The sequence below is a fragment of the Dreissena polymorpha genome, chromosome 6 (assembly GCF_020536995.1).
Source record: "Dreissena polymorpha isolate Duluth1 chromosome 6, UMN_Dpol_1.0, whole genome shotgun sequence".
Taxonomy (NCBI): Eukaryota; Metazoa; Mollusca; class Bivalvia; order Myida; family Dreissenidae; genus Dreissena; species Dreissena polymorpha.
The window spans coordinates 26,471,805-26,496,921 of record NC_068360.1 but is presented as its reverse complement, the minus strand read 5'-3'; the positions used below and the strand labels follow the sequence as shown (position 1 = coordinate 26,496,921).

The following is a 25,117-nucleotide window of genomic DNA, read 5'->3' as shown; positions in this document are numbered from 1 at the left end:
GCCATGCATAGCTGAGATTGACCGTATTGTCATAAAAGAAGTTCAGTATCAATTAGAAGTGAATCGGTGTAGAAATGAAGAAGTTAAGTAAAAGGCAATTTTGGGTGGATGTGGCCTATGTCGGCGGGGCACCCCAGGGTTGGTAATGGGGCCATGCATAGTTGAGATTGACCGTATTGTCAGAAGAATAGTCCAGTATTAATTAGAAGTGAATCGGTATAGAAATGAAGAAATTATAGTAAAAGGCAATTTTGTGTGGGTGTGGCCTATTTTGGGTGGGGCGCCCCAGGGTTGGTAATTGGGCCATGCATAGCTGAGATTGACCGTATTGTCATAAAAGAAGTTCAGTATCAATTAGAAGTGAATCGGTGTAGAAATTAAGAAGTTATAGTAAAAGGCAATTTTGGGTGGGGTGGCCTATGTGGGTGGGGCGCTTCAGGGTTGGTAATGGGGCCATGCATAGTTGATATTGACCGTATTGTCATGCATAGTTGAGATTGACCGCATTGTCATCAGAGAATGTCAGTATCAATTTGAAGTGAATCGGTGTAGAATTGAAGAAATTCTTGTAAAAGGCAATTTTGGGTGGGTGTGGTCTATGTGGGCGGGGCGCCCCAGGGTTGGTAATGGGGCCATGCATAGTTGAGATTGACCGTATTGTCATAAGAGAGGTTCAGTATCAATTTGAAGTAAATCAGTGCAGAAATAAAGAAGTAAATGTAAAATAACATAAAAAATGAGTTTAAATCATAGGTCTGGCCCCGCCCAAACCCCAATAACTTTTGACCCAGGGGTCAGATCAAAATTCCAAATAGTGCAGGGTCGCACATATGCTCATAGCTACCATGTGTGTAATTTTTCAAGGTTCTAGTGCTTATAGTGTAGAAGGAGATAGTGACCAGGACGGACAGACAGACGGACGGACAGACAGACGGACGGTGGAGATAACCACAATATCCCTACGCTTTAAAAAAGCGTGGGGATAATTATGTTCAATGTCAAATTTCTCTAAATGCAACAGATGATTGGCGTCTTCTGATTGGCTAACACTCAAGCCGGTCGGTGAAAACTGTACGTCGAAGGCGAACCCGATAAGATCCTCCGACGAACCAGATAACCATTCTCCATCAACGTCACCGATCTATTACTCTATTTATCCTGTCACAAATGTTCTTTTTATTTAACGTTATTTTCGCTGTTTATTTACATTGTAAACAGAGTTTAACTCGATAGTTTTGCTGCAATATTGACGTGACGATGACGTTGAAGCAGCCAGACAAGCCGCAGTGGACACGGCTACGAAGTTCGCAGGGACGGCGAATCTTGATGTGGAGGAGACGGAACTATTTGTACCATCCGAACATGTGCCGGGTAGGGTTTGCACTCATACGGCCTTGTATTTACATAAAATTTGCTAATTTGTTATTGAAAAGTGTGTTCGAATTGAATTATATTTCTTCGTTAAAGTGTCGATTTTGTAAATGGAGTTTTGTTAACCATATTCTTTCAACTTTGATTGTATGTTATATTCAATTTGCTATTTTGAAATAAGATGCGCATCCGCCGAAAATACTGAAATACCATACTGTTTTCTATTAGATGAACAGCTATATATATGTACGTTAATTTGCACCCGTAACTTTATAATTGCTTCGGTGTATGCAATGTTCCAATCTCAATAACCGCATAGAACATGATGTCAACAGAGGATATAGTGTATACATGATGTGCAAGTTGAGGAATTTAAACAACGATAAAGTTTACAGACTATTGGGATACTTAAGAATATGTATGTAAACACTTAAAAAAAGGTAATCGTGAAATAATAACGTTCATCATTGTTAATTTATGGCTGAAACAGTACTTACTGTAATTCAATGATGGGTACCACGTTTTTCCACCATATGTTAATAAAATGTTGACGATGTATCTGTTACCAATAAATTACTTGTGATGTAGTGACCCGATAATTTACTTGTGATGTAGTAAGCCGATAATTTACTTGTGATGTAGTGAGGGTTGTATGCTGAGAAGAGCTTTACACCTAAACCTTCTACCACTTAGATACGTATTTCCACGCATTTGTAGTCCCTTAGAAAGTTATATAAATTTTATATTTAATTAAATACCTTTCTTACTAGATTCAAGTTTTAAGACCTCATTTCCAACCCTTAGATACAGATGAACAGCAGACAGCATAAAACCTTAAAAGACTGCGAGTTACTCGCAGGCTGTTCTTGTTTTAAGCTGTTTGCGCATAGCCATTTTCACTTTGCTTCTGAGAGGGAAATGGTTAATACCGGTATCACTATTTTCAGACGGCATTTCAGTGACAGTATATACACCGGCAATGTGTCGACAGCAAGAGACGCCGCCTACCATCTTGGTTTACTTTCATGGAGGCGGGAACGTGACAAAAGACCGGAAAACGCAAGCAACCATGGCAATCCGACTGGCGACGTATATAGTTGTTCAATGTGTTTCAATCGCCAAGTTGTATTTTAATGTATTTGATATAAATCAGATCTCGTACTAGAATGCATCGAAAATGTGGATGGAAACCGTTGACGATTTTATTCTTGTTGAAGTCCTCTTGAATGTATTCTCCGTGTCTGAAGGTCGTTGGTATTGTGTATTTGTGTGCATGAATGCGTCTCATGAGGTTGTTGCAATCAGGTTTTCGGCTGTATGCAGTTATACATGGACATATGTATTTAACAATTGTCTTATTTTTTTTCCGTATACATCTACATACTTAACAAACAGACGCTATTTGTTTTATCTGATTTTGTTACTCATACACGTATGCATGTATTTAACGAACGCTAGTTGTATTATCTTATTTTTTCTTAACATATGGCCGTAATGAATATATATTGAAAAACGCCTTAGAATGAACCAAACACCGTACCAATAGACACCGCACATATGTTCGTATATTCCAGAATGGTGCCATGTATACTTGTGGACGTGGAATACCGAAGGTCTCCGGAGCACAAATTTTCAGCCAGTAATGAAGACGCAAAGACCGTAGTGGCGTGGGTGGCTGCAAATAAATCTTCTCTAGGTGGCGTTTCTTCCAGTAAAATCGGCGTTTCCGGCGATAGTAATGGCGGAAGGCTAGCTGCTGTCGTGTGCTACGATCTTCCAAGAATCGTTGATTTTGCAGAAAGAAGTAAAACTTATTGTGAGATTTTTAAGGAAATTCAACTTTCTTTTAGTGGGTTTGTATTGAAACATGTAATAGCTTTCCTAGTTGTCCAATTATATTTTGCTAATGACAGACGGAGGAGCAGACAGACACACTTTTATTCGCAAAAGAAAAACAACACATAGTCATGCAAACATGATTCACATGATTAAGTAATAAAATACAACATAAGCGAATATAGCACCGTGTTTTCGTGCGCACTGATTGATTGATTACACGTATATTGATATTATTAAATAGTATTAATTAATGATTTAATGAACACATGAACGTATGAATCTTGACACCATGATTCCTAAAATTGAAAGTCCACCGATGTGAATGTTATTATTAATCGTCCCCTCGTTTCCAGGTACTGGTGTACCCTAAAGTATCGTACCAGGATTACCCATCTTGCGATGAATTTAAGAACGGACCTCTTCTGCCTAAAGTTCGTTTGGATTGGTACGACCATAATTGTGTGTTTATTTCTATTTATATATTTACTTTGTTAGCCTTTTTAACCTGTGTCAACTATTAAAATCTCATATAAATTATATATCATAGTAGATTATTATCTGGAATGATGACTCGATAACGTGCTGCATGCAAATATATAAAAATGGTTTATGGATGTCTAAATTTTATTCAAGACAAGAAGAAACAATGTATTTTCAAACAAATAAATTTTGTTTTAGGTTTTCCCGACTGACCCTTACTGAAGACGATTACCAAAATCCCCGGGCCTCTGTCGTTTTGCAGCCGGACCCCACTGTTATGCCCCCGACCTTGGTGCTTGTAGCGTAACTGGTTTCCTCTCAGGGACGGAGCGCTTGGTACACTAATACGAATAAGCTTAGCGCTTTGAAAACGGGGCTGAACAAAGGTGCGTTAAGTGTCTTCCAGATTAGCATGTGCCGTCTGTACAGGCTAATCAGGTACGTCACTTTCCTCTGTATTTTTTGTTTAAAGGAAAATCTTCGCGAAAATACAGTTTATGCGGAAAGTGTCGTCCCTGATAAGCCTGTGCGGACTGCACATGCTAATCTGGAAATACACTTAACGCACATGCGTTAAGCCCCGTTTTCCCAGAGCGAGGCTCGAATAAATGTATTGACCCGTTCTACAGAGGGGTTATAATATAATATGCACATTGCTTTACTTTCATAGTGTTTACCAATCTGCTTGTATATTTTGTTCAATAAAATCTAACAGTAACTAACCAGCTGCATTTTCTTAAAGTTTGAACTTGAGGTATAAGATCAAAATGGACGCAAACGAATCTATTACATCCCCTGATGCAACTTACTCTTTTGCCCAGCCTGTGTCATCTGCCCAGCTTTTGTTATCTGCCCTGCCTGTGTCATCTGCCCAGCCTTTGTTATCTGCCCAGCCAGTGTCATCTGCCCAGCCTTTGTTATTTTGTGCAGCCTTTGTCATCTGCCCAGCCTTTGTTATCTGCACAGCCTTTGGTATCTGCCTTTGTCATCTGCCCAGCCTTTGTTTTTCTGCCCAGCCTGTGTCATCTGCCCAGCCTTTGTTATCTGCCCAGCCTTTGTTATCTGCACAGCCTTTGTTATCTGCACAGCCTTTGTTATCTGCCCAATCTGTCATCTGCCCAGCCTTTGTTATCTGCCCAGCCTTTGTCATCTGCCCAGCCTTTGTTATCTGCCCAGCCTGTGTCATCTGCACAGCCTTTGTTATCTGAACAGCCTTTGTTATTTGCCCAGCCTTTGTCATCTGCCCAGCCTTTGTTATCTGCACAGCCTTTGTTATCTGCGCAGCTCGTGTCATCTGCGCAACCCTTGTCATCTGTGTATTCCTTGTCATCTGTGCAGCCTTTGTCAGCTGCGCAACCTTTGTCATCTACGCAGCCTTTGTCATCTGCGCAGCCTTTGTCATCGGCACAGCCTTTGTCATCTGCATAGCCTTTGTCATCTTCGCAGTCCGTGTCATCTGTGCATCCCTTGTCATCTGTGTATTCCTTATCATCTGCGCAGCCTTTGTCATCTGGGCAGCCTTTGTCATCTGCAAAGCCCGTGGCATCGTCATTGCAGCCCGTGTAATCAGTGCATTCTTTGTCATAAGTGCAGGCCTTTTCATTAGGGCAGCTGTTGTCATCGATGCAGCCCTTTTTGTCAGTGCAGCCCTTGTTATCAATGTAGCCCTTGTCATCTTTGAATCCCTTAACATTATTGCAGCCCTTGTCATAAATGCAGAACTTGTCATCTCTGCAGCACTTGTCATCTTGGCGGCTTTTGGCATCATCATTGCAGCCCATGTCATCTGCGGAACCCTTGCCATCAATGCAGCCCTTGTCATCTGTGCTGCCCTTGTCATCATCAGTGCAGCCCTTGTCATTAATGCAGCCCTTGTCATCTGTGCATTCCTTTCTGTTCTATTCTGTTCTGTGAAATCAAGAGGAAAACGTTTGAATGTATCAATAGATGCGAACCTAGACTTGGAACTTGAAGATTAGATATCGATTTATCATTTGATAAATAAGCGTTTTTACTCTCCACGGGCTGTTGTCGACTGAGACACTACTTAAAAGTACCTCTGGTTCTCTTAAATCTACTTCCATGAACATCATGTATGGAAAATACGTTTAAAAGCACCCGGCCATACTCCGGGGTACTTATTAGAATATTTTCCATACGCGGGGTTCTTTGTAGAATATGTATTAGAATCCGGGGTAGTTTTTAAGTAATACCTATGCCGACAATGAGCATTCGAGCCATAATAAATCTAGATAGGACGGGGTTCGAAAAAGCAAAATAAGGAATACCGGAGTTCGAATTAAACATTTTTTCTAATTTACTAACAAAATAACACATTGAAAACGCAATACTTCGAAATAATCAGACATTCGGATTAACGGTTTTCGAAATAACAACGATAAACTGAAGTTATAAGATTTTAACAAACATTATCTGGTAAGGAGAACACGAAAGAGTTGCATCAGTGGAATACAATTTAGAATTAAGAACTAAAGATGATTTTCGGCGCCTCATCGAGACATGAAATAAGGATATTTATTTTAAAAATACTAGATATATATCTTTTACAATAAAAAATTATGATGATATCAAATTAACATCGATTAAGAAAATAAATTTGCATTGTATTGAAGTGTAAACGCGGTGTTATTTAAAATTTAATCAAAAATCTACGATAAAACGTACGCCTTATTCTGCGACTCGGCCTGGCGCATAAAAATCCATCTTTTGTAGCCTCTTCGAGTACGTAGTTCTCTGCACTCGCCGTCGTTCTATTGGGTACATCTCATTGCACGATACTCCTGCTTCGTGAAGTTCGACTGCAAGTTTCGCAATCATAGGCATGATAACGTCGTTCATGAAAGCTGGATACGAAATACCTTCCAACTGGGGTAAGCTGGAATAGATTGCGCGTCTCTTGATTCAATGCGATGTCGTACATTTTTTCGTTTATTTAAATATTGCTCGATGTGTCGTTGCGTCTGTTCTCTTGTATTGCTAAATGCGTTTCTAACGGCAGTAACGTCAATGACGTCGTGACGTTGCAAAATCGTCCAATCGTACATAAGCTAACACAATAACCGTGGTCCGCTTGGAGTTGTCCATAAATATTAAAAGCCAATTGATTAGACATTCATATTACGAAACGTTATCGCGAATACACGGGAAGAGCGTTGATAAGAATCATCTCAGTGAATATATCAGAACCATGTTCAAGTTGAATAAAAGTATGTTCCGTTTGGTCAGCACGGTAATGTACATGTCCGTATATTATAGCATTGTGCGGAATTATCTTCGTTAGAAACTATGATACTGTATTATTGTTACAATTGCGTCGCATCGAAAATGCTTTGTTTTAGCAGGAATTTGTCGGAAAAGGTACAATTATTTTTACTACGTGTATGTGCCTTTTGTTTAGTCCACAATAGTGTTAATTGTTCAAGTAATAATCCAATTTCGCACAAAAATAATTCCTTCACTTTCGAAATGGCTGCTGATTGCTTAACGTCATGCGCTTGAATACAAAACTTTATAATTAATGTTTCGTATTATTAAATACTTACCAAAATGTTAATAATAACCTCATTCATTCAATATCCGATTATATCGAGTTCATGCATCTCTTTTTGATACATGTTAACCGTTAATTCGTACTGATTCATACATAACTTTTTGATACGCTGGCTGAGTAAGGATTACAGAAGATTTCATGATGAGACATATCGAATTGTATTGAAATAAATGCGTGTTTAAAGTCACTTTTATTTTCTTTGTGGTCGCTATACCGGAAGGTGCCCCCCCCCCCCCCCCACACACACAAACCCGATACTCCGGTACAAGACCACAGACAGAACATATGTGTAAAGGGTTTCCAAAGTTTGGAATTAAAACTTCTCTGACGTGCCTATGCCCCCGCCCCGAATAATTAACTTAATAATGACTGTTTCAGTCACAGTACGGACATAATTCTTCGTGCTACGGAACGTTTTTTTTTACGGAATACCATTAGGGCGATCGTGGTTACACATAAAAATTCAGAGGACGAGAACGCGATAGTACGATAGCGGCAATGCGAAAATACGATAACGAAAGTGCGACAATACGATGGCGACAATGCGATAGTACGATGGCGAGAACGCGATAGTACGATGACGACAGTGCGATGACGACAGTGCGATGACGACAGTGCGACAAAACGATGGCGAAAACGCGATAATGCGATGACGACAGTGCGACTAAACGATGGCAACAGTGCGACAATACGATGGCGACAGTGCGATAGTACGATGGCGACAATGCGAGAACGCGATCGGACGATAGCGACAATACGACAATACGATGACGACAGTGCGACAATACGATGGCGACAATGGGATAGTACGATGGTGACATTGCGATGATACGATGGCGACAGTACGAAATGACTATCGCATTTTCGCCATCGTACTATCGCGCTTATGCCATCGTATTGTCGCACTGTTGGATTGTCGTCATCGTACTTTCGCGTTATCGCATTCTCGCCAGCGTACAATCGCATTGTCGACATCGTATTGTCACACTGTCGTCATCGTATTGTCGCATTGTCGCCATCGTACTATCGCGTTCTCGCATTCTCGCCCTCTGGATTTTAATGTGTAACCACGATGGCCTTAACGGTATTCAGTAGCTTTTTAATCAATTTATTTAGTAATTGTTGCGAAAAACTTCATGACATATTTCCGTGGTCAAAGTGTTTGTGTTGCAAATAAGTCGACGATTTTCGAAGAGAAATTGAGCCTTGTTCGCATTTACAAAAATACGGATGTGTTGGACACAAATTCAACATTTAAATGTATGTTAATAAGTTACTAGTTATCACGTTGCTGGTAACTTCTTCTTGCTATGTTAAAATCGAAGAATTGTTAAACGCCACAAGCCAGCTTTGATTACATACGCACTAAGAATAACATGATTATAAATTTAGACAGCTGCCGACGTTGGTATATAGTATTTACAACAAAATTGTGACTCGTCGTTCCTCAGCGTGGCTTCGATGCTGATTTCAAGTTTTATAGAATAAACAATAAATATGTTTAAAAAAGACATTCGGCGTATATCCTGACTTTGAAATAAAGTTGGAAAATGTACGTTCCTAAATAATTGAACTGAAACCAACGTTTTTTTCACTTGTTAGTCGCATATCCACCGCATGAAACGTGTGCTATTATGTACACGCACATTCAAACCATATTCGCAATAATAGTGTTCGTAGATAAATATTATACAACAGGAGAACACATCATATGTGTCATCACATTGCTGATTATAAGTTTATTTTTTCGCCACCGAAATATATGGTATTGATATGCCCTGCATATAGGAACATCAAATGTACCTAACATTTGTTTATACACATTATGAATATAACTTAACTTACCCATTGCTGTACAACTCATGTGTTGAATATTTAAGCAGCCATAATTTAATTTGCATGTGAACTGGTTCATTTCACAGAGCATCATACAAACAAAAGACATAGCTGTTTAAAAAGCATTTCATCCGTTTAATGCAAAGTCCACTGTTGTTGTTGTTGTTACTGCATTTTATCTTCGATTTTATGTCATTATATCTAAGTGTGTTCACACGTATTACACTAACATAATGTTAGGTGATCATACCTTGTTATCTTCGTCGTATATCTATTTTAACATGCATAAATGAGTACATTTTCGTAGGTTATTGTCAGACCATTCTCATTTCTGATCTGGTCGCAGCCATTTGTCGCGTTGCATTATGGTCAGGTTTGAACTATTGTCTGCAGTGGACTAAGCATGAAACAGGTTATTTTTAGATATGATGTAATCTCTGTTAAATACTTGTTTAAAGTGGTGTATCCATCTTTCTAAGCGCCCATAGATTGTTTTACATAAATTTTTGTTCAAAATCCAATATGGCGGTGTCTTTTGGCGTGATGTCGTTTCAATGCATTTCGAGCGTTCATGACCACTTTTTGTGGTCAATCGACGTCATTGACCCATTTTTTGGGGCAATGACCATTTATTTTGGGTACATGACCAGTAATTTTGGGGCAGGCGACCAAGAATTCTTGGTCGGGCCATAAAAACTGGGCATTGACCAACCTTTTGGGTCGCTCGAGTATTTAAGGTTTCAGGAACTTTATTAAGGAATTCAGTCGGGCCATAACATCAAGGGCATAACATCTTTTATTAATTATTCAGAAACTTGTAAGAAAAACTTAATATAAACTGAGTTCATATTAATTGCTACTGTAACTAAATAATAGACTTTAACCCAACAAAGATATCTTATATTAATATATTAAAGATTGTTTATTTTATTAAAAACGTATACTCTTGTGGTGAATGAGTGTTGGACACTTGCGTGAGAGAATTGTTTAAAATATTTGACTTGTTTCTGAGAAATCATCGTATTGTGTGGTGTATTTGAACCGTTAAGAAATTTACACTGTTAATGTTTACGTTGTGTTAATGAAAATATAACTTCTATGAATTTCGACGTTCAAGAATAAAAGATTAATGAAGTTTTAAAATGACTTGTTTTCCTCGTTTTAGTAAATAAGCGTAAGAACCACATTATTATTATTGAACTATTATTGAACTATTCCTGACAAGAATACGGAACAGTTAGCTCGCAACATTTTATGGTGTCAGAAGTGGGATCCTTTCAATCAACAATCAAGGGATCCAGTGATTGGACTCACGTCTGCGCGTATTATTATTAAATAACAAGTTAACATTTTTAAGCAGTATATCTTTAATAAAAACCCAACAAGATACTTTCCACGAATATTGTGACGATTAAATAAGTTAACATGAGTGATCTAAATGACAGTGACACGGAAGTAACTATCGGAGCGGGGCTCGATAGGGGAACACGATTTCCACACGCAACGTGCGCTCAAAGGGACGAGGCGCGCACGGAAGTCTCGCCGGACGCATCGAGCGTACAAGGTGACGCGGCGCGAATCGAAGTCGACACGGACGGAAATAGCGACAACGAAGGCGGCGGTGGCATGGCCGCCACCAATGGGTTCATGCGCGAGGTAGCCGGAGCGCTCAAGGAAGTTGTATCCGAGCTGCGCGTTCTTAAGGGCCAAAGTCACTACAACAACCGGGGTGCGTTCAACGGCGATGTACCTGTCGGCGCTCAATATGCACATGAGCGGGATATCGCGTATTTTGGCAATGGCCGTGACATCGTACAGCACGGGTTTGGCGGCCAGCGCGAGGCGAGGAACGGTTATCGGCAGCGACGTGACGACGCGTATAGGCGCGATTCGGGAAACCCGTTAATGGAACGGGAGCTCGACGGCATCTACCAACGTCAGTCGATGGGCAATCGCAACAACTGCCATGAGGACAAAGACGGCTACGGGGAGGGAGACAACGAAAACGAAAGTGTTCACGATTATAGGCAGCGAGCGCCTGCACGTCACGCACCAAGGGCTGATGGCATTTATAGAAGGCCCGCAATAAGGCGGAATACTCGGCCGGTGCCAAAGATACCACCATTTACAGGAAAAGAAGATTGGGCGGTATGGTCAGCGAAGTTCGACGCGATTGCTAGGAGATACGGTTGGGACGACGATGATAAGCTTGACAATCTGCTGCCGATGATAGAAGGTCAGGCTAGCGAATTCGTGCTTGCACAGCTGCCTACGGAAGTGTTGTCTGACTATCATGAACTGACTTCAGAGTTGACAAGGCGATACCGCGTAATCGAGACAAGCAGGTCTTTCGCAGCCAAGTTTAGTAGGCGCAACCAGAAACATGGGGAAAAAGCGGAAGACTATGCTGTCGAACTCAAGCGTCTGTACGATAAAGCGCATAAATAACGGGATCGAAGCACACGAGATGAGGACCTAGTGAGAAGATTCCTCGATGGGCTGGTTGACCAGGAGGTGAAGTTCGAGGTCGAGTACCACAAGGAACCAAGGAATATCGACGAGGCGGTGTTCCATGTGGTGAATTTCATTCAAACGAGAATCGGGATTAAATCCGATCGAGAGTACAAGCATGCAACCAGACGAGCTTATACCACTGACGAGCATGACGACGAATTCTCAGAAGAATGTGAAACTGAAAGGTCAGCATGCAGAGTAGTCACAGACCAGAAGAGAAGTACGCCTATAATGTCCGAGAACACGGGAAGCGACATTGTTAAGCAGCCTACTGACCAAGAGTTATTGAAAACTCTTATAAGTAGGATAGAGAAACTGGAAGAGGAAAAGAAACATTTGCAGAGGCGGCCACCAAGAAGAGACGTAGAGTGCTTCAGGTGTCATCAAACCGGCCACTACGCAAGAGACTGTCCGCTAAACCAAACAAGGGATACGTCATTTTCCACGAAGTCTAACGGTGCAACGCCATCTCGGGAACATTTAAACGAGAGAGGGGCTTCTCTCGTGCCCAGAGGGAGGTCCTGTTAGGAAACGAAGACAACGGTGATTTAAAGGGCGAGCAACAACACACGGGGGTAAGCGAGGCGGAGAGCGAAGTACCCTGTGCTGGAGTGAAGGGGGTAACAGAGCTGACCACTGGCGTTTATATCCGAGGGTGGATAGGGGAGACACCAGTGACCTTCACCGCCGACACAGGTGCTTCGAGGTCGGTAGTATCCAGTCGCGTGTATGACCAGCTGAGCACCAAGGACAAGCCGGTCCTAAAGGGGTCAGTCAAGCTGCGTGGGGCAGGTGGTTCACCAATACGCGGGAAGGGGGCGGGAGAATTTAATCTTATATTAGGCCCAGTAAAGGTGATCTGTCAAGCAGTTGTGGCCGACATTGAGGACGAAGTGCTACTAGGGTTGGATGTGTTGGCTGGGGAGAAGGACGGACATGCGGACATCTTCCTAAGCAAGAATATAATCAAGCTAAAAGGGAAAGAAATCCCATTGATACCCGCTACAAGGAGGCTACGGAAGGTCACCGTTGCAGAAGATGTTGCCATCCCGGGGCTCTCAGAAGTGGTGGTTGATGTTTATGTTGAACGCGATGAGGCTGACGATAAAGACAAAGAAGAAAATTTTATCGTTGAACCCACAGAGGGTTTCGTTCAGCGTTACCCATTGGTAATGGCTGCAACCTTAGTGAACATAAACAGAGCAGTCACCTGTAAGGTAAAAGTTTTGAACCCTTTCTCAACGAGCGTAACGTTGCGGCACCATGCAGAAATCGGAGAGGCAGAGAGGATAGATTGTTGTACAGGGGTTATAGCAAATGAAGAAAACGAAGGTGAGCGAGATAACATCACAACGGTGAGAAGAGTACAGTTGATGACAGTTGAAAAGGACAGCCGTATTTCAGACTTACCGGTTGCCAATGCAATGGACGTGCCCCCACACCTGAAATCACTGTTTGAAGAATCAGTCGTCGGAAAAACGGAAGAGCAACAGTCCGTTATAGCTGGGTTGTTAGTTAAATACGCAGACACGTTCTCAAAAGACGAATGGGACTTGGGACTTACACATCTATCTGAGCATGCCATAAACACAGGTACCGCAGCTCCCGTTAAACAGCGACCAAGGCGGGTTCCATTAGCGTACGCAGAAGAAGAAAAGAAAGCACTTGAAGATTTGCTTAAGAAAGGCGTTATTCAGAAAAGTACATCCCCTTGGGCCAGCCCAATCGTTTTGGTAAAGAAGAAATCAGGCGCTATACGACCTTGCGTCGATTATAGAAGGGTCAATGCATTGGTGAAGCCAGACGGGTTTCCGCTACCACGAATCCAAGATTGTTTAGACGCTGTGGCCGGGTCAAGCTTTTTCAGCTGTTTTGACCTTACGTCAGGGTATTTTCAAATACCGTTAAAGAAGGATGACATTCCTAAGAGCGCTTTTTGCTGTAAGTATGGTCAATACGAGATGAAAACAATGCCTTTCGGTTTAAATAACGCTGCAAGCACCTTCCAGCGTACAATGGAACTGGCGTTACAAGGTTTAACTTGGCTAACGTGTTTAGTTTACATTGATGACATTGTGGTGTTCGGATCCACGTGGCTGGAAAACCTTTTGAGAACTGATGAGGTTTTACTTCGTATCCAAACTGCAGGTTTGAAGCTTAAGTCAGATAAGTGCCGCCTTCTCCAGTCAAAAGTCATTTTTCTGAGTCATGTAGTCTCAGGAGAGGGGATAAGTCCCGATCCGACGAACATTGAAAAAATTGTCAATTGGCCAAAGCCCGGAAACGCGAAGCAGGTTAAACAGTTTGTGGCTACTGGTTCGTACTATCGTCGATTTGTAAAAGATTACGCTAAAATCGCGCGACCTTTGATTGATCTGACGAGAAAAGAGGCCAAATTCGAATGGAACGATGCGTGTGATATGGCGTTTAAACGAATCAAGGATGCCCTTATTAGCGAAAACGTCATGGGACATCCACTGAATGAGGGTGGGACATTTTACCTCGACGTCGATGCGTCCGGCACGGGGATCGGCGCGGTGTTGAGCCAAGAACAGCAGAGTCGCGAGCGAGTTATTGCCTACGCCAGCAGGGGGCTGAATAAAGCCGAGAAGAATTACTGCATAACTGAGCAAGAGCTTTTAGCGGCAGTATACTTCATCCAGTATTTCAGGCAGTATTTGCTGGGGCGGCATTTTATTGTAAGAACAGATCACCAATCGTTGATATGGCTCTTTAGTTTAAAGGAACCGAGTGGGAAAATCGCGAGATGGATTGAGATTCTGGCCGTGTATGACTTTTCCATCGAATATAGAGCAGGTAATAAGCAAGCCCACTGTGACGCTTTATCGCGCTGTGAAAGTCCCCGGTTCTGTACGTGCAGCGACGTAGATACAAGCGAACCGTTGAAGTGCGGCCCATGCAATAAATGCCGAAGGAGAGCTGAACTAATGCTGTTGAAACCAAACGAAAAGGAAGAAGGTGAAGTGAATGCGGGGTCACCTGAAGACGATTGCGTAACGCCTGTCGTTTTTAACCGAAAACGCGCCTGTGATCAAGAGTGTTAAAAGTAGCGAGTGTGAGGTGCCAAAGCCAGGTCCATCGGATGACAGGGGAAGTTCTACTCTGCACACATGGGCAACCGAATTCACAAGCGTAACAATGGCAGCCATGCAGAGTGATGACCCTTATATAGCTAAAATTTATAGTGTGATACGCGATGGTATTAAAGCGCCGGTTGATGAAATGGTAACGTTGAGTCCAGAGACACGTCATTACTGGGTGATACGAGACTCGCTCGTACTAGTAGAAAACGTGCTATATAGGAAGTTTCAGCGGGTAAACGAAACACACGATTGCCTTCAGCTGATTGTCCCGTACACACTGTGAAAGTTGGTATTAAGTAGAATGCATGACAGTGTGACCTCTGGTCATTTAGGGGTCAAGCGAACTAGGGCAAGGTTAGCGTTAGGTTATTACTGGTTCAATATTAAGGCTGATGTGCGTGTATATGTTGCCAGTTGTTCCGTTTGTGACGCTGATAAAAAGCCACAAAAACCGCCTAGGGCGCCTATGGGTCATGTCAGGTCTGGCGCACCCTGGGACGTCCTAGCGATCGATTTTACTGGGCCGTTCCCAGTCACTCCGCGCGGTAATCGGTACATTCTCGTGGTAACGGACGTCTTTTCAAAATACGTCGAGATCATCCCAGTGCCAAACCAAACAGCCGAAGTGTGCGCATCAATGGTCCTAAATGATGTCATAGCGAGATGGGGTACCCCGTTAGCAATACATTCCGACCAGGGCGCAGCGTTTGAGAGCAGGGTCTTCAAGGAGCTGTGCAAGCTGTTAGAGGTCAAGAAGTCCAGAACTAGCGCCCGTCATCCTGCAGGCAACGGACAAGTAGAAAGATTTAACAGAACGATGTTGAGCATGGTTAGAGCGTATCTTGTTGGCGAACAGGAAGACTGGGATCAGCACTTGGCCTGCCTAGCAGCAGCATACCGGTCGACCCCACATGAGAGTACCAAACTTTCCCCCAACCTGCTAGCTTTAGGAAGAGAAGTCCGCATGCCAGCCAGCCTCATCTACAGCCATGTTGACGCATCACCGAAGCAAGAAAACCCAGGCGAATACGTCCTTCGGCTGCAAGAAAAGATGTTGAAAGCCCACGAGGTGGCTAGGAAACACATCGGAAAGGTCGCTCGACGCAGCAAAGAAGTCTACGATGCCAAGCTGTCCTTTCATCACTATCAAGTCGGTGACGTGGTGTGGTGCCTGCATGAAACTAGGAAGGTCGGCGTCAACCCTAAGTTGGAAAGGGCATACGATGGTCCCTATCTTGTAACAGCAAAACTCTCCGAGATCAACTTCACCATCAAGCTAAACAAAGAAGGCCAAACCAGAGTGGTACACCACAACAAGCTTAAGCCATGCAAAGCAGGGATACTACCGAGATGGGTGTTGTCTGCACGGAGGAAAATTTTAGGCCATTCTAAGCCATAGCCATGTAACATTTCAAAAGGAATGTATTGTTGTTTGCTGTTTAAAGTGTGTTTCATTATTGATAGTTTATCTTAAATCATTTTTACTGTTTCGAGTCACTGTGACCTTGTGCCTATAAAGTTTCATGAGCCTAGGCGTTGGCATTCTTGAGTTACCATCCGGAAACCATCTGATGAACGGACCGACCGACCGACGGACCGACGGACCGACCGACATGTACAAAGCAATATACCTCATCCTCTTCGAAGGGGGGCATAATAATATGTTTATCAGTAAACTGTTTTAGTATTTGTTACAATTACCTGTGGACTGTGGCAACAGGAGTTTTGCCAAAAAGACAGGGGGGTAATGATATGCCCTGCATATAGGAACATCAAATGTACCTAACATTTGTTTATACACATTATGAATATAACTTAACTTACCCATTGCTGTACAACTCATGTGTTGAATATTTAAGCAGCCATAATTTAATTTGCATGTGAACTGGTTCATTTCACAGAGCATCATACAAACAAAAGACATAGCTGTTTAAAAAGCATTTCATCCGTTTAATGCAAAGTCCACTGTTGTTATTGTTGTTACTGCATTTTATCTTCGATTTTATGTCATTATATCTAAGTGTGTTCACACGTATTACACTAACATAATGTTAGGTGATCATACCTTGTTATCTTCGTCGTATATCTATTTTAACATGCATAAATGAGTACATTTTCGTAGGTTATTGTCAGACCATTCTCATTTCTGATCTGGTCGCAGCCATTTGTCGCGTTGCATTATGGTCAGGTTTGAACTATTGTCTGCAGTGGACTAAGCCTGAAACAGGTTATTTTTAGATATGATGTAATCTCTGTTAAATACTTGTTTAAAGTGGTGTATCCATCTTTCTAAGCGCCCATAGATTGTTTTACATAAATTTTTGTTCAAAATCCAATATGGCGGTGTCTTTTGGCGTGATGTCGTTTCAATGCATTTCGAGCGTTCATGACCACTTTTTGTGGTCAATCGACGTCATTGACCCATTTTTTGGGGCAATGACCATTTATTTTGGGTACATGACCAGTAATTTTGGGGCAGGCGACCAAGAATTCTTGGTCGGGCCATAAAAACTGGGCATTGACCAACCTTTTGGGTCGCTCGAGTATTTAAGGTTTCAGGAACTTTATTAAGGAATTCAGTCGGGCCATAACATCAAGGGCATAACATCTTTTATTAATTATTCAGAAACTTGTAAGAAAAACTTAATATAAACTGAGTTCATATTAATTGCTACTGTAACTAAATAATAGATTTTAACCCAACAAAGATATCTTATATTAATATATTAAAGATTGTTTATTTTATTTAAAACGTATACTCTTGTGGTGAATGAGTGTTGAACACTTGCGTGAGAGAATTGTTTAAAATATTTGACTTGTTTCTGAGAAATCATCGTATTGTGTGGTGTATTTGAACCGTTAAGAAATTTACACTGTTAATGTTTACGTTGTGTTAATGAAAATATAACTTCTATGAATTTCGACGTTAAAGAATAAAAGATTAATGAAGTTTTAAAATGACTTGTTTTCCTCGTTTTAGTAAATAAGCGTAAGAACCACATTATTATTATTGAACTATTATTGAACTATTCCTGACAAGAATACGGAACAGTTAGCTCGCAACAGTATGTTAATATTTGATTATCAGGCAGTTTTCTTAAGACACATTCAAATCACACTGTCAGAGCCGCTTCATGCGAAAATGGGTTTTATGGCGTTTCGGTCGGCGTATAAAACCACACGAGGCTTCATTGTCTCATTATGTATCTCTAGATAAGACTGCAAGATGTGCATGCTGGGCAAAAGCTACGCTGGCTGCACACTGTATGACATAGGACACATTTTCGCATGACGCGGGTCTTTAAACATCTCTTGGCATATTGAGCAATCATCTAAGCCAAACTTTAAAGCCAAAATACGTAACAGTTGCTTTGATAAAATATTTTAACATATTTCCTCTCCTCATTTGTTACCATTAGCACATGGATTGTGTGAATTTTTGGAATATCTTCTGTGATTAACATAGTATAAGCCGTGTTCTAGAAAAAACTGGGCTTTATGCATGTGCCTTTAGTGTTGTCGCTGATTAGCTTTTGAAATTTGCACAGGCTGATCAGGGACGAATTTTCCGTCTAAACTGGATAATGGTGTAGAAGAGACTTCCTTTATAGGAAAAATTCCATAAAAAACAAGTGTCGTTCCTAATCAGCCTGCGCCGACTCCACAGGCTTACCTGGGAGGACACTGTATGCATATGCATGAAGCCTAGGTTTCCCAGAATGAGGCACATTGTTCTTCCTTTCTGCTGTAGGTGTGGCTAGATCCTGGAAAGTATGCATTGATAGGAGCTGCAGCACAGCTGGGTATGAACTGCAGTGGTGATCTGGGCTCAGGGAAATCTGGGCTCAATGCATAATTGTAATTCAGATATCGTCACAAATTAGCCTGTTCAAATCGCAAAGGATAATCAGGGACGCCAGTTTCCGCATAAACAGGATTTTCTTTAAAAGTGGCTTGTTTACTTAAAGAAATGCCATAAAAGCAGGATTTGTTTCTGTAACACTGCACAGGCTTATCTGGTACAACACATTGCACGCACGCATTAAGTCCCATTTTCTCAAAGAAGCACAGTGGTACATGAACACCCACACCTTCATCTATTGGCTTCCATCTAGAACATTTACATTTTATTTACTGCTGTGCGGTAAATGAGTTAGGAGTTATCTGATTATTAAAACACTTCTTAGACAAACAAGGAAGAAAAATATATTAAGCAATCTTTATCTTGCTTTAAAATTAAACCTCATGCTCGTATCTGTCAAGTGTTACAGTGATTTCCCTTGACAGGAAGAAGCCAGAGTTGCTGCACATTTCTTCTAAAAATAGATACTGACAAATTGATTAAATTTGTCATTTTACCTTATTTTCAAGTGTACATATTACCAATAATTAAAAAAGTAAGTAATTTATTTGTAAAATGATATTGAATTCATTTTTTTCCCTATTTTATGTGCAGTATATTTTTCTGAAGAATGAAATGATGAAAACATACTTCTACTTTAAATAACCGTAATGTAAACTGTCTTCTGAAATAAGAAGGCAATATAAAATCTTGAATTACTTTAAAATGTTAACTCTGGTTTCACTACAGTCACGAATAAATCTTTCGCCTTTTACTAAAGATTTCCGTGCAGTGGAACAATCAATGAGTCTATAGACTTATTTCTGCAGCCCCATCTCTATGGGATATTACAACACATATATAGAGCACAATATAAAGCACGAGCCTCGGCGAGTGCTTTTTGTTTTCTAAGCCTCGCATGATAAACCTGATCTATAATCAACACTAACCTATTATTGTCTATTTATATATTTTGTTTTCGTTGATTAGCATTAGATATGAAAGTTACATAACTTATGCCCATTGTTATCCCCTGCCAAAGGCCGAGAGATATAATATTGGCGTTGTTCGCAAACTACAGTGTGTGTGAATTTGAAATAGACTTATAGAGCGCTGTCGCAATCCTTCGATTTTAGGTGGATCATCAGTGAATAAAGTAGCGGGCGTTTTACAACTCATTAACCATCTTAATAACAATTCCTATGCAGACATACAATACAAACTTGTCCAAACGCGACACGTGAATCAAATACCTGAATATATATTATTGTTCATTGTAAACATTGTATTAAATCACTTTATAATATATTTTTTGAAATGCTGATGGTCATGAAACGATGATATTTTGTACATAATGTGATGGTACGTGCCGTACCATCGGGGATTCTACATTCCATTAATACTTAAACGACACAAAACGTTCCACGTTAGCTGTGTGTGTCATGTGAGAATGCCTTTGCTAATTAGCACCAGTTTAATGATAAGTGTCAGAATGCACCTTGTCTTAAGTATTTACTACAGAAACTAATTGACTTTCGTTCGTAATATACATCTGTTGTTGCTGCAAGCAAATGCAGATTTTTCACGTATATTTTAATAAAAAATCATTATGTGGATTAAATATATAATTTATTGTACTTTTCTCACGGTTTAAACGTTTCTGATAAAATAAATTATTATGTTGTCATTGTTCGATAGTCTTAAACAAATAAAGTGTTGTATGCATCGGAACCGTTTCGTTCATGTATGAACGTACAATAGATAATAACCAAAACCCAAATACTGGAGAACTACTAGTCATATATATATTAGCCAGTATAATCATACCGTGATTAATAATTATAAATTTAAAATATTGTCCAATTTTGCTGCTACACAATTAACGAATAAACGCATTTAACGAGTACCAGCAAATAAACTCAGCTGATTATACATATGGATTTTTCAGAGAACTACAGCTGCCGAAGCGTAAATGAAATCCAGTCAGCCTAATGGAACCAGCTAGAGCGCCGTAACTTTACATCCTGTAGTGATTTACTATAAGACCGAGCCGGATAAGTTACAACACAAGAGCGTAGTAATAGGTTCTGACGAACTTGGACATAACGCAAGTACAGTGGTTTCATTTATTGATAACATTGTACCTGAAGTGAAAAAAACTGATCCAGCCAGTCAAGAAAATTCACTATTACACTGACAGTCCGACATCACATGTGCAGGAATAAAACAATATTCAGAGTTGTGGCAAATCATGAAAACATATTTGGATGCAAAGCCGTCTGGAATTACTTTGAAGCCGGCCACGGTAAAGGCCCATGCGACGGATTGGGCGGCTCAACAAAACGTATGGCTGATGAAGCTGCCAATGCAGGAAAAGTTGCCATACAAGATGCTAAAGACTTTTATAGTTGGACGCAGTCGCAAAAGTGTTCAATGAGAAACGTACAATTCTTATATGTTTCTTCAGTTGAGTGCCAAACAAAAGCCAAAGAATTTAATCGTCAGGAAATTAAGGCAGTAAAGGGTACAATAAAAGTTCATGCCGTGATCGGAAAAGGAAACAACACCATTATGACATCACATGTAAGCTGTTATTGTGACACCTGCATGAAAGGTGAATGTTGTTCGTCAACTCAGTGCACCAAGGTGTCACTTGTAGTTCATGATAAAAAAGATCAAGAGAACATGCATGTAGATCCGAATAAGATTCATGTAGATCACACCAATGAAAATGAACATGATGAGATCCTTGAAGGACCCAGCATGACTGAAAATGAAAATGAGATCCCCAAAGATAGACAGACACGTGATGTTTCAATTGGGACATTTGTTGCTGCAATGTATGAAAGAAAAGTGTATATAGGAAAAGTTGTACAAGTCAATGAAGATGACAACGAAGTTGAGCTTACATTCATGAAAAACATGAGAAGTCTTTTGCAGTGGCCATCGAGTGAGGACAGGATATGGGTTGATAGAACAGCAACCGTTTGCACAGTTGCAGAACATATACCAGCCGGAGAATCCAAATCAAAGCTGAGCTTTAAGCTTAGTTCGTCCGATCTCGTCATAATTGAAGGTTATAAAGAGATGCACAAAAAAGTATAATACTGTAGATTTGTGTTACATTCGTCTGTAGACTACTACAAGTATACCGATATTGCATTTGTAAATACACTGTATTTTTGCCTTGTATAATGCGTATCTATGTGAAGTACAATGCGCAAATGATTGTATCGTTATATTGTAACGGATCATACATTGATAAAATCAATTAAGTAAACCTACGCATGATGTTCTTGATAAATTTTAAATCGCCCTACTACATGTTGCGATTGTTTGTTATTTTGATGAACGTGTTCAATGAGCAATAATATACAACATGTGTGTTTAAATATATTTTTGAGTGTTCACGTATGTCTGAAATCGTAATCATAACTTGCATGTAACATTATTTATTGAATTCACTACTTAGTTAAAAATTATCAAATTCGTATATGTGTTCGAGTTTACTTGATGTTAATAAAAGCATTTGAGAGTTTATTTTGCGTTATATATTTCTCATTATCTATTACACAAACTTGCTGAAATTTAGTAAGGTTCGTTATTTAAAAAGCCCTGTACTCGACAAGCATATGTGTGTAAACCTGTGTGCCTGAGTAAGCACTTGAACTTTTTTTAGCCATCAATTCCCTCATGGGTCCAATCAAGGATAAATAAAGAGTAAACAAGAGTCACAGATATAAATGTAAACGTCATTAATGATGCATAATAAACAAATCCGTTTTATTTTCGAAGTTAAAAACAGCAACACTTTTTGGCTTGGGGCGTAGTCCTAAGGCCATAGCAATGATACAAATTTCTGAGACAGTCGGAATTGGCTGGCTGCCAAAACCCACGAATGAATGAATTCCCAAAAGTCCGATTTACCACTTGGCGGTAATTCATGCGCAATCAAAGAAGTTTTCGCAGATCTCAATAACTCGCCTTGTAAATACAGAACATCACTATATAACATGACAGTGTCATAAAACGTGTAAAAAATAACATTGAAGCAAAATTGCTAAGGATTGGCTACGACATAGTTTTTATTATTGTTTGCATATTCATGCGAGAATAAGTTCCTCATTTGACGCTCTAGGCCGAAAAGATACGAGTGTCTACGGAGACAGTAAGAAGAAGATTTTTTTTCTGATACATTTTTTGAAGACATAACATTTGGTATTTATAAACATATTTTAAGATATTGCTATTTTATTTTGCGTTAACGAGACATTCAAGAAAAAAGAAAATGAAAAAAACAACAACAAATATTCATGATCATTCTCGGAAATATACGAAGTTACCGGACATGATATTTCACTGCGCAGATCGAGTGCGCAAATCGAGCGCAAAAAGTTCTACGTGAGACAACGTACACAATTTGTACACCGTTCTTTATCAGGGTAAAGGCCCAGTCACACCATGATACGGGCGGAGCCCCTTTGCGTGATCCGGGATGAACCGGGGCTCTACCGGGATGAACCAGGGAAAACCGGGGCTCCACCGGGAAAGTATAAAATGTTTAATACCTCAGGGATGAACCGGGAGTCACCGGGAAGGACCGGCAAAAACCGGCGCGGCACCGAGACCACCGGGACGGCACCGGGAACAACCGCGACGGCACCGTAGCACCACCGGGGCCCATACTGACCCCGGCAGAGCTACGGCAACGCCCCGGTGAATGCCGTTAGAGTCCCGGTATAGCTACGGTATATAAGAAAACAGGCGCTCTGCCGGAACGCCACCGGCATTCATCGGGGCTCCGCCGAGGCATTACCGGCGACGACCGGGCTAAAACCTGGCGTTGCCGTAGCTCTGCCGGGGTCTGATGCCGGTATAGACACGGTGAGTGCCGGCGGTTGTAACGATATACCGGGGCTCTGCCGGCTTTTACCGGGGCTCAATCGGGGCAATACCAGCGACAACCGGTGCTATGCCGGGACGCTGCCGGCTTTCACCGGGGCACTACCGGCGACAACCGGGGCTCTGCCGGGGCTTCACCGGGATAAACCGTAGCCAGTCCGGGTTGACCGGGACTGCCGGGCTGTTGACCGGCTTCAACCGGGGCAGCACCGGGAAATAGTGTGATTGCGTTTAAAAAATTCTACGAATCATCCCGGTCCTCGCCGGTCGACCGGCGTTAGCAAACCGGGATGGACCGGGGATCTACCGGCAAAAGTGAGACTTGGGCTTAAGTGGATTTTCTTTTGTATACACATTACAAAGGAAGAATGAGTGTTTTCCTGATCTGTTAATTATGTAACATAAAGCTATTTTAGGCTATTGAAAGTGATTTATTTGACGCCAACAATAACAGTTTTTTACGGCCATGTTGATGTTGTTGTATATCTTCACAGCCTATGTAGACGAACCTCTACCAGATCTGTAGAGTTGAACAAAAGGTTATCGTTCCCACAACCGTATCTTGTTGTCCTCCACCGTCTATGTACACTGTAGTATATACACAACTATTGTCTTGTCTTACAGTCTCTGAGCTTCTGCACTAAACCGCTAGGGTCAATCCGTATAAATTCGGACAAAAGGAGAAATTCGGACAAAACATCGTAAATGCATTTTACGTCATACTAAACCTAGCTCCAGGCCTTCAGTGCCTACAGCGCTTTGATTTCAATTGCTACAGTAGCGTTTACACATAGTGTATCGATATTTACAATAACTAAATCAATTATGAAAACATATTTATAAACATCATTGGTGATATTATTCGTCTTATTTGATAATATGTTGGTTCTATTTTAATTTATAGTTTAGCATATCCTTTTTTTATTCAATATAAAATGTATACATGTATATGATCATAAAACAAAGTGATACTATGTAGCAGCAATAATATTCAAACATGTAACACAAGATATGCTAATATATACTTTTTTCACCTTGTGGTTTCCTTTTGATTAAAAAAAAATGTTTTTTTTCTTTAGATGTTTGTGATAGGTTTAAAATAAAGAAAGAAAAACAACGACTCTTCTTATTGAAAATGCGTGTATTACGTGTTAAGATTGTACGTTACTCTAGTGTACGAAACGCCATCATGAAAACAAACAAACAACAACAATTTAAAAAAAACTTGGGTAAAATAAATTAAATATATAGATTTAATTATCATAAAATGCTTGATTTCTATCACTCCTTATAACTAGTAAAGAGATTTCAATATACACGCAAAGGCAGTTCGATTTGCATAATATGAAGGTTTTTTCCTTTGTATGCTAAACTTTATTAATTTTGACATTCAATGAAAACGAAACGAACATTCATTCAATGGAACAGAAATGAGAAAATTATCACAACATTTAAAAATTGTTATGTATTCCGCTTTTTAGGGCTTTGTTTAATAATTTAGAGGGGCCTTTTCACAGATGTTGACATGTATTGAAGTTTGCTATTAAATGCTTTATATTGATAAACATTGGATCGTAAAAGCTCCAGTAAAAAAATAAACAATACAATTAAAAAAAGAGACAAAAGTAAACTTCAACTGGGCTCGAACCACTGACCCCT

The 25,117-nt window shown here is 40.6% G+C and overlaps 1 non-coding gene across 1 annotated transcript; it reads left to right on the top strand.

Annotated features, from left to right (window-relative positions):
* The first annotated feature begins 19,286 nt into the window (after positions 1–19,286).
* LOC127836739 (U5 spliceosomal RNA) lies at positions 19,287–19,403 on the top strand. Its single transcript, XR_008028916.1, has one exon. It is a non-coding gene; the product is annotated as a U5 spliceosomal RNA (small nuclear RNA).
* The last annotated feature ends 5,714 nt before the right edge of the window (positions 19,404–25,117 follow it).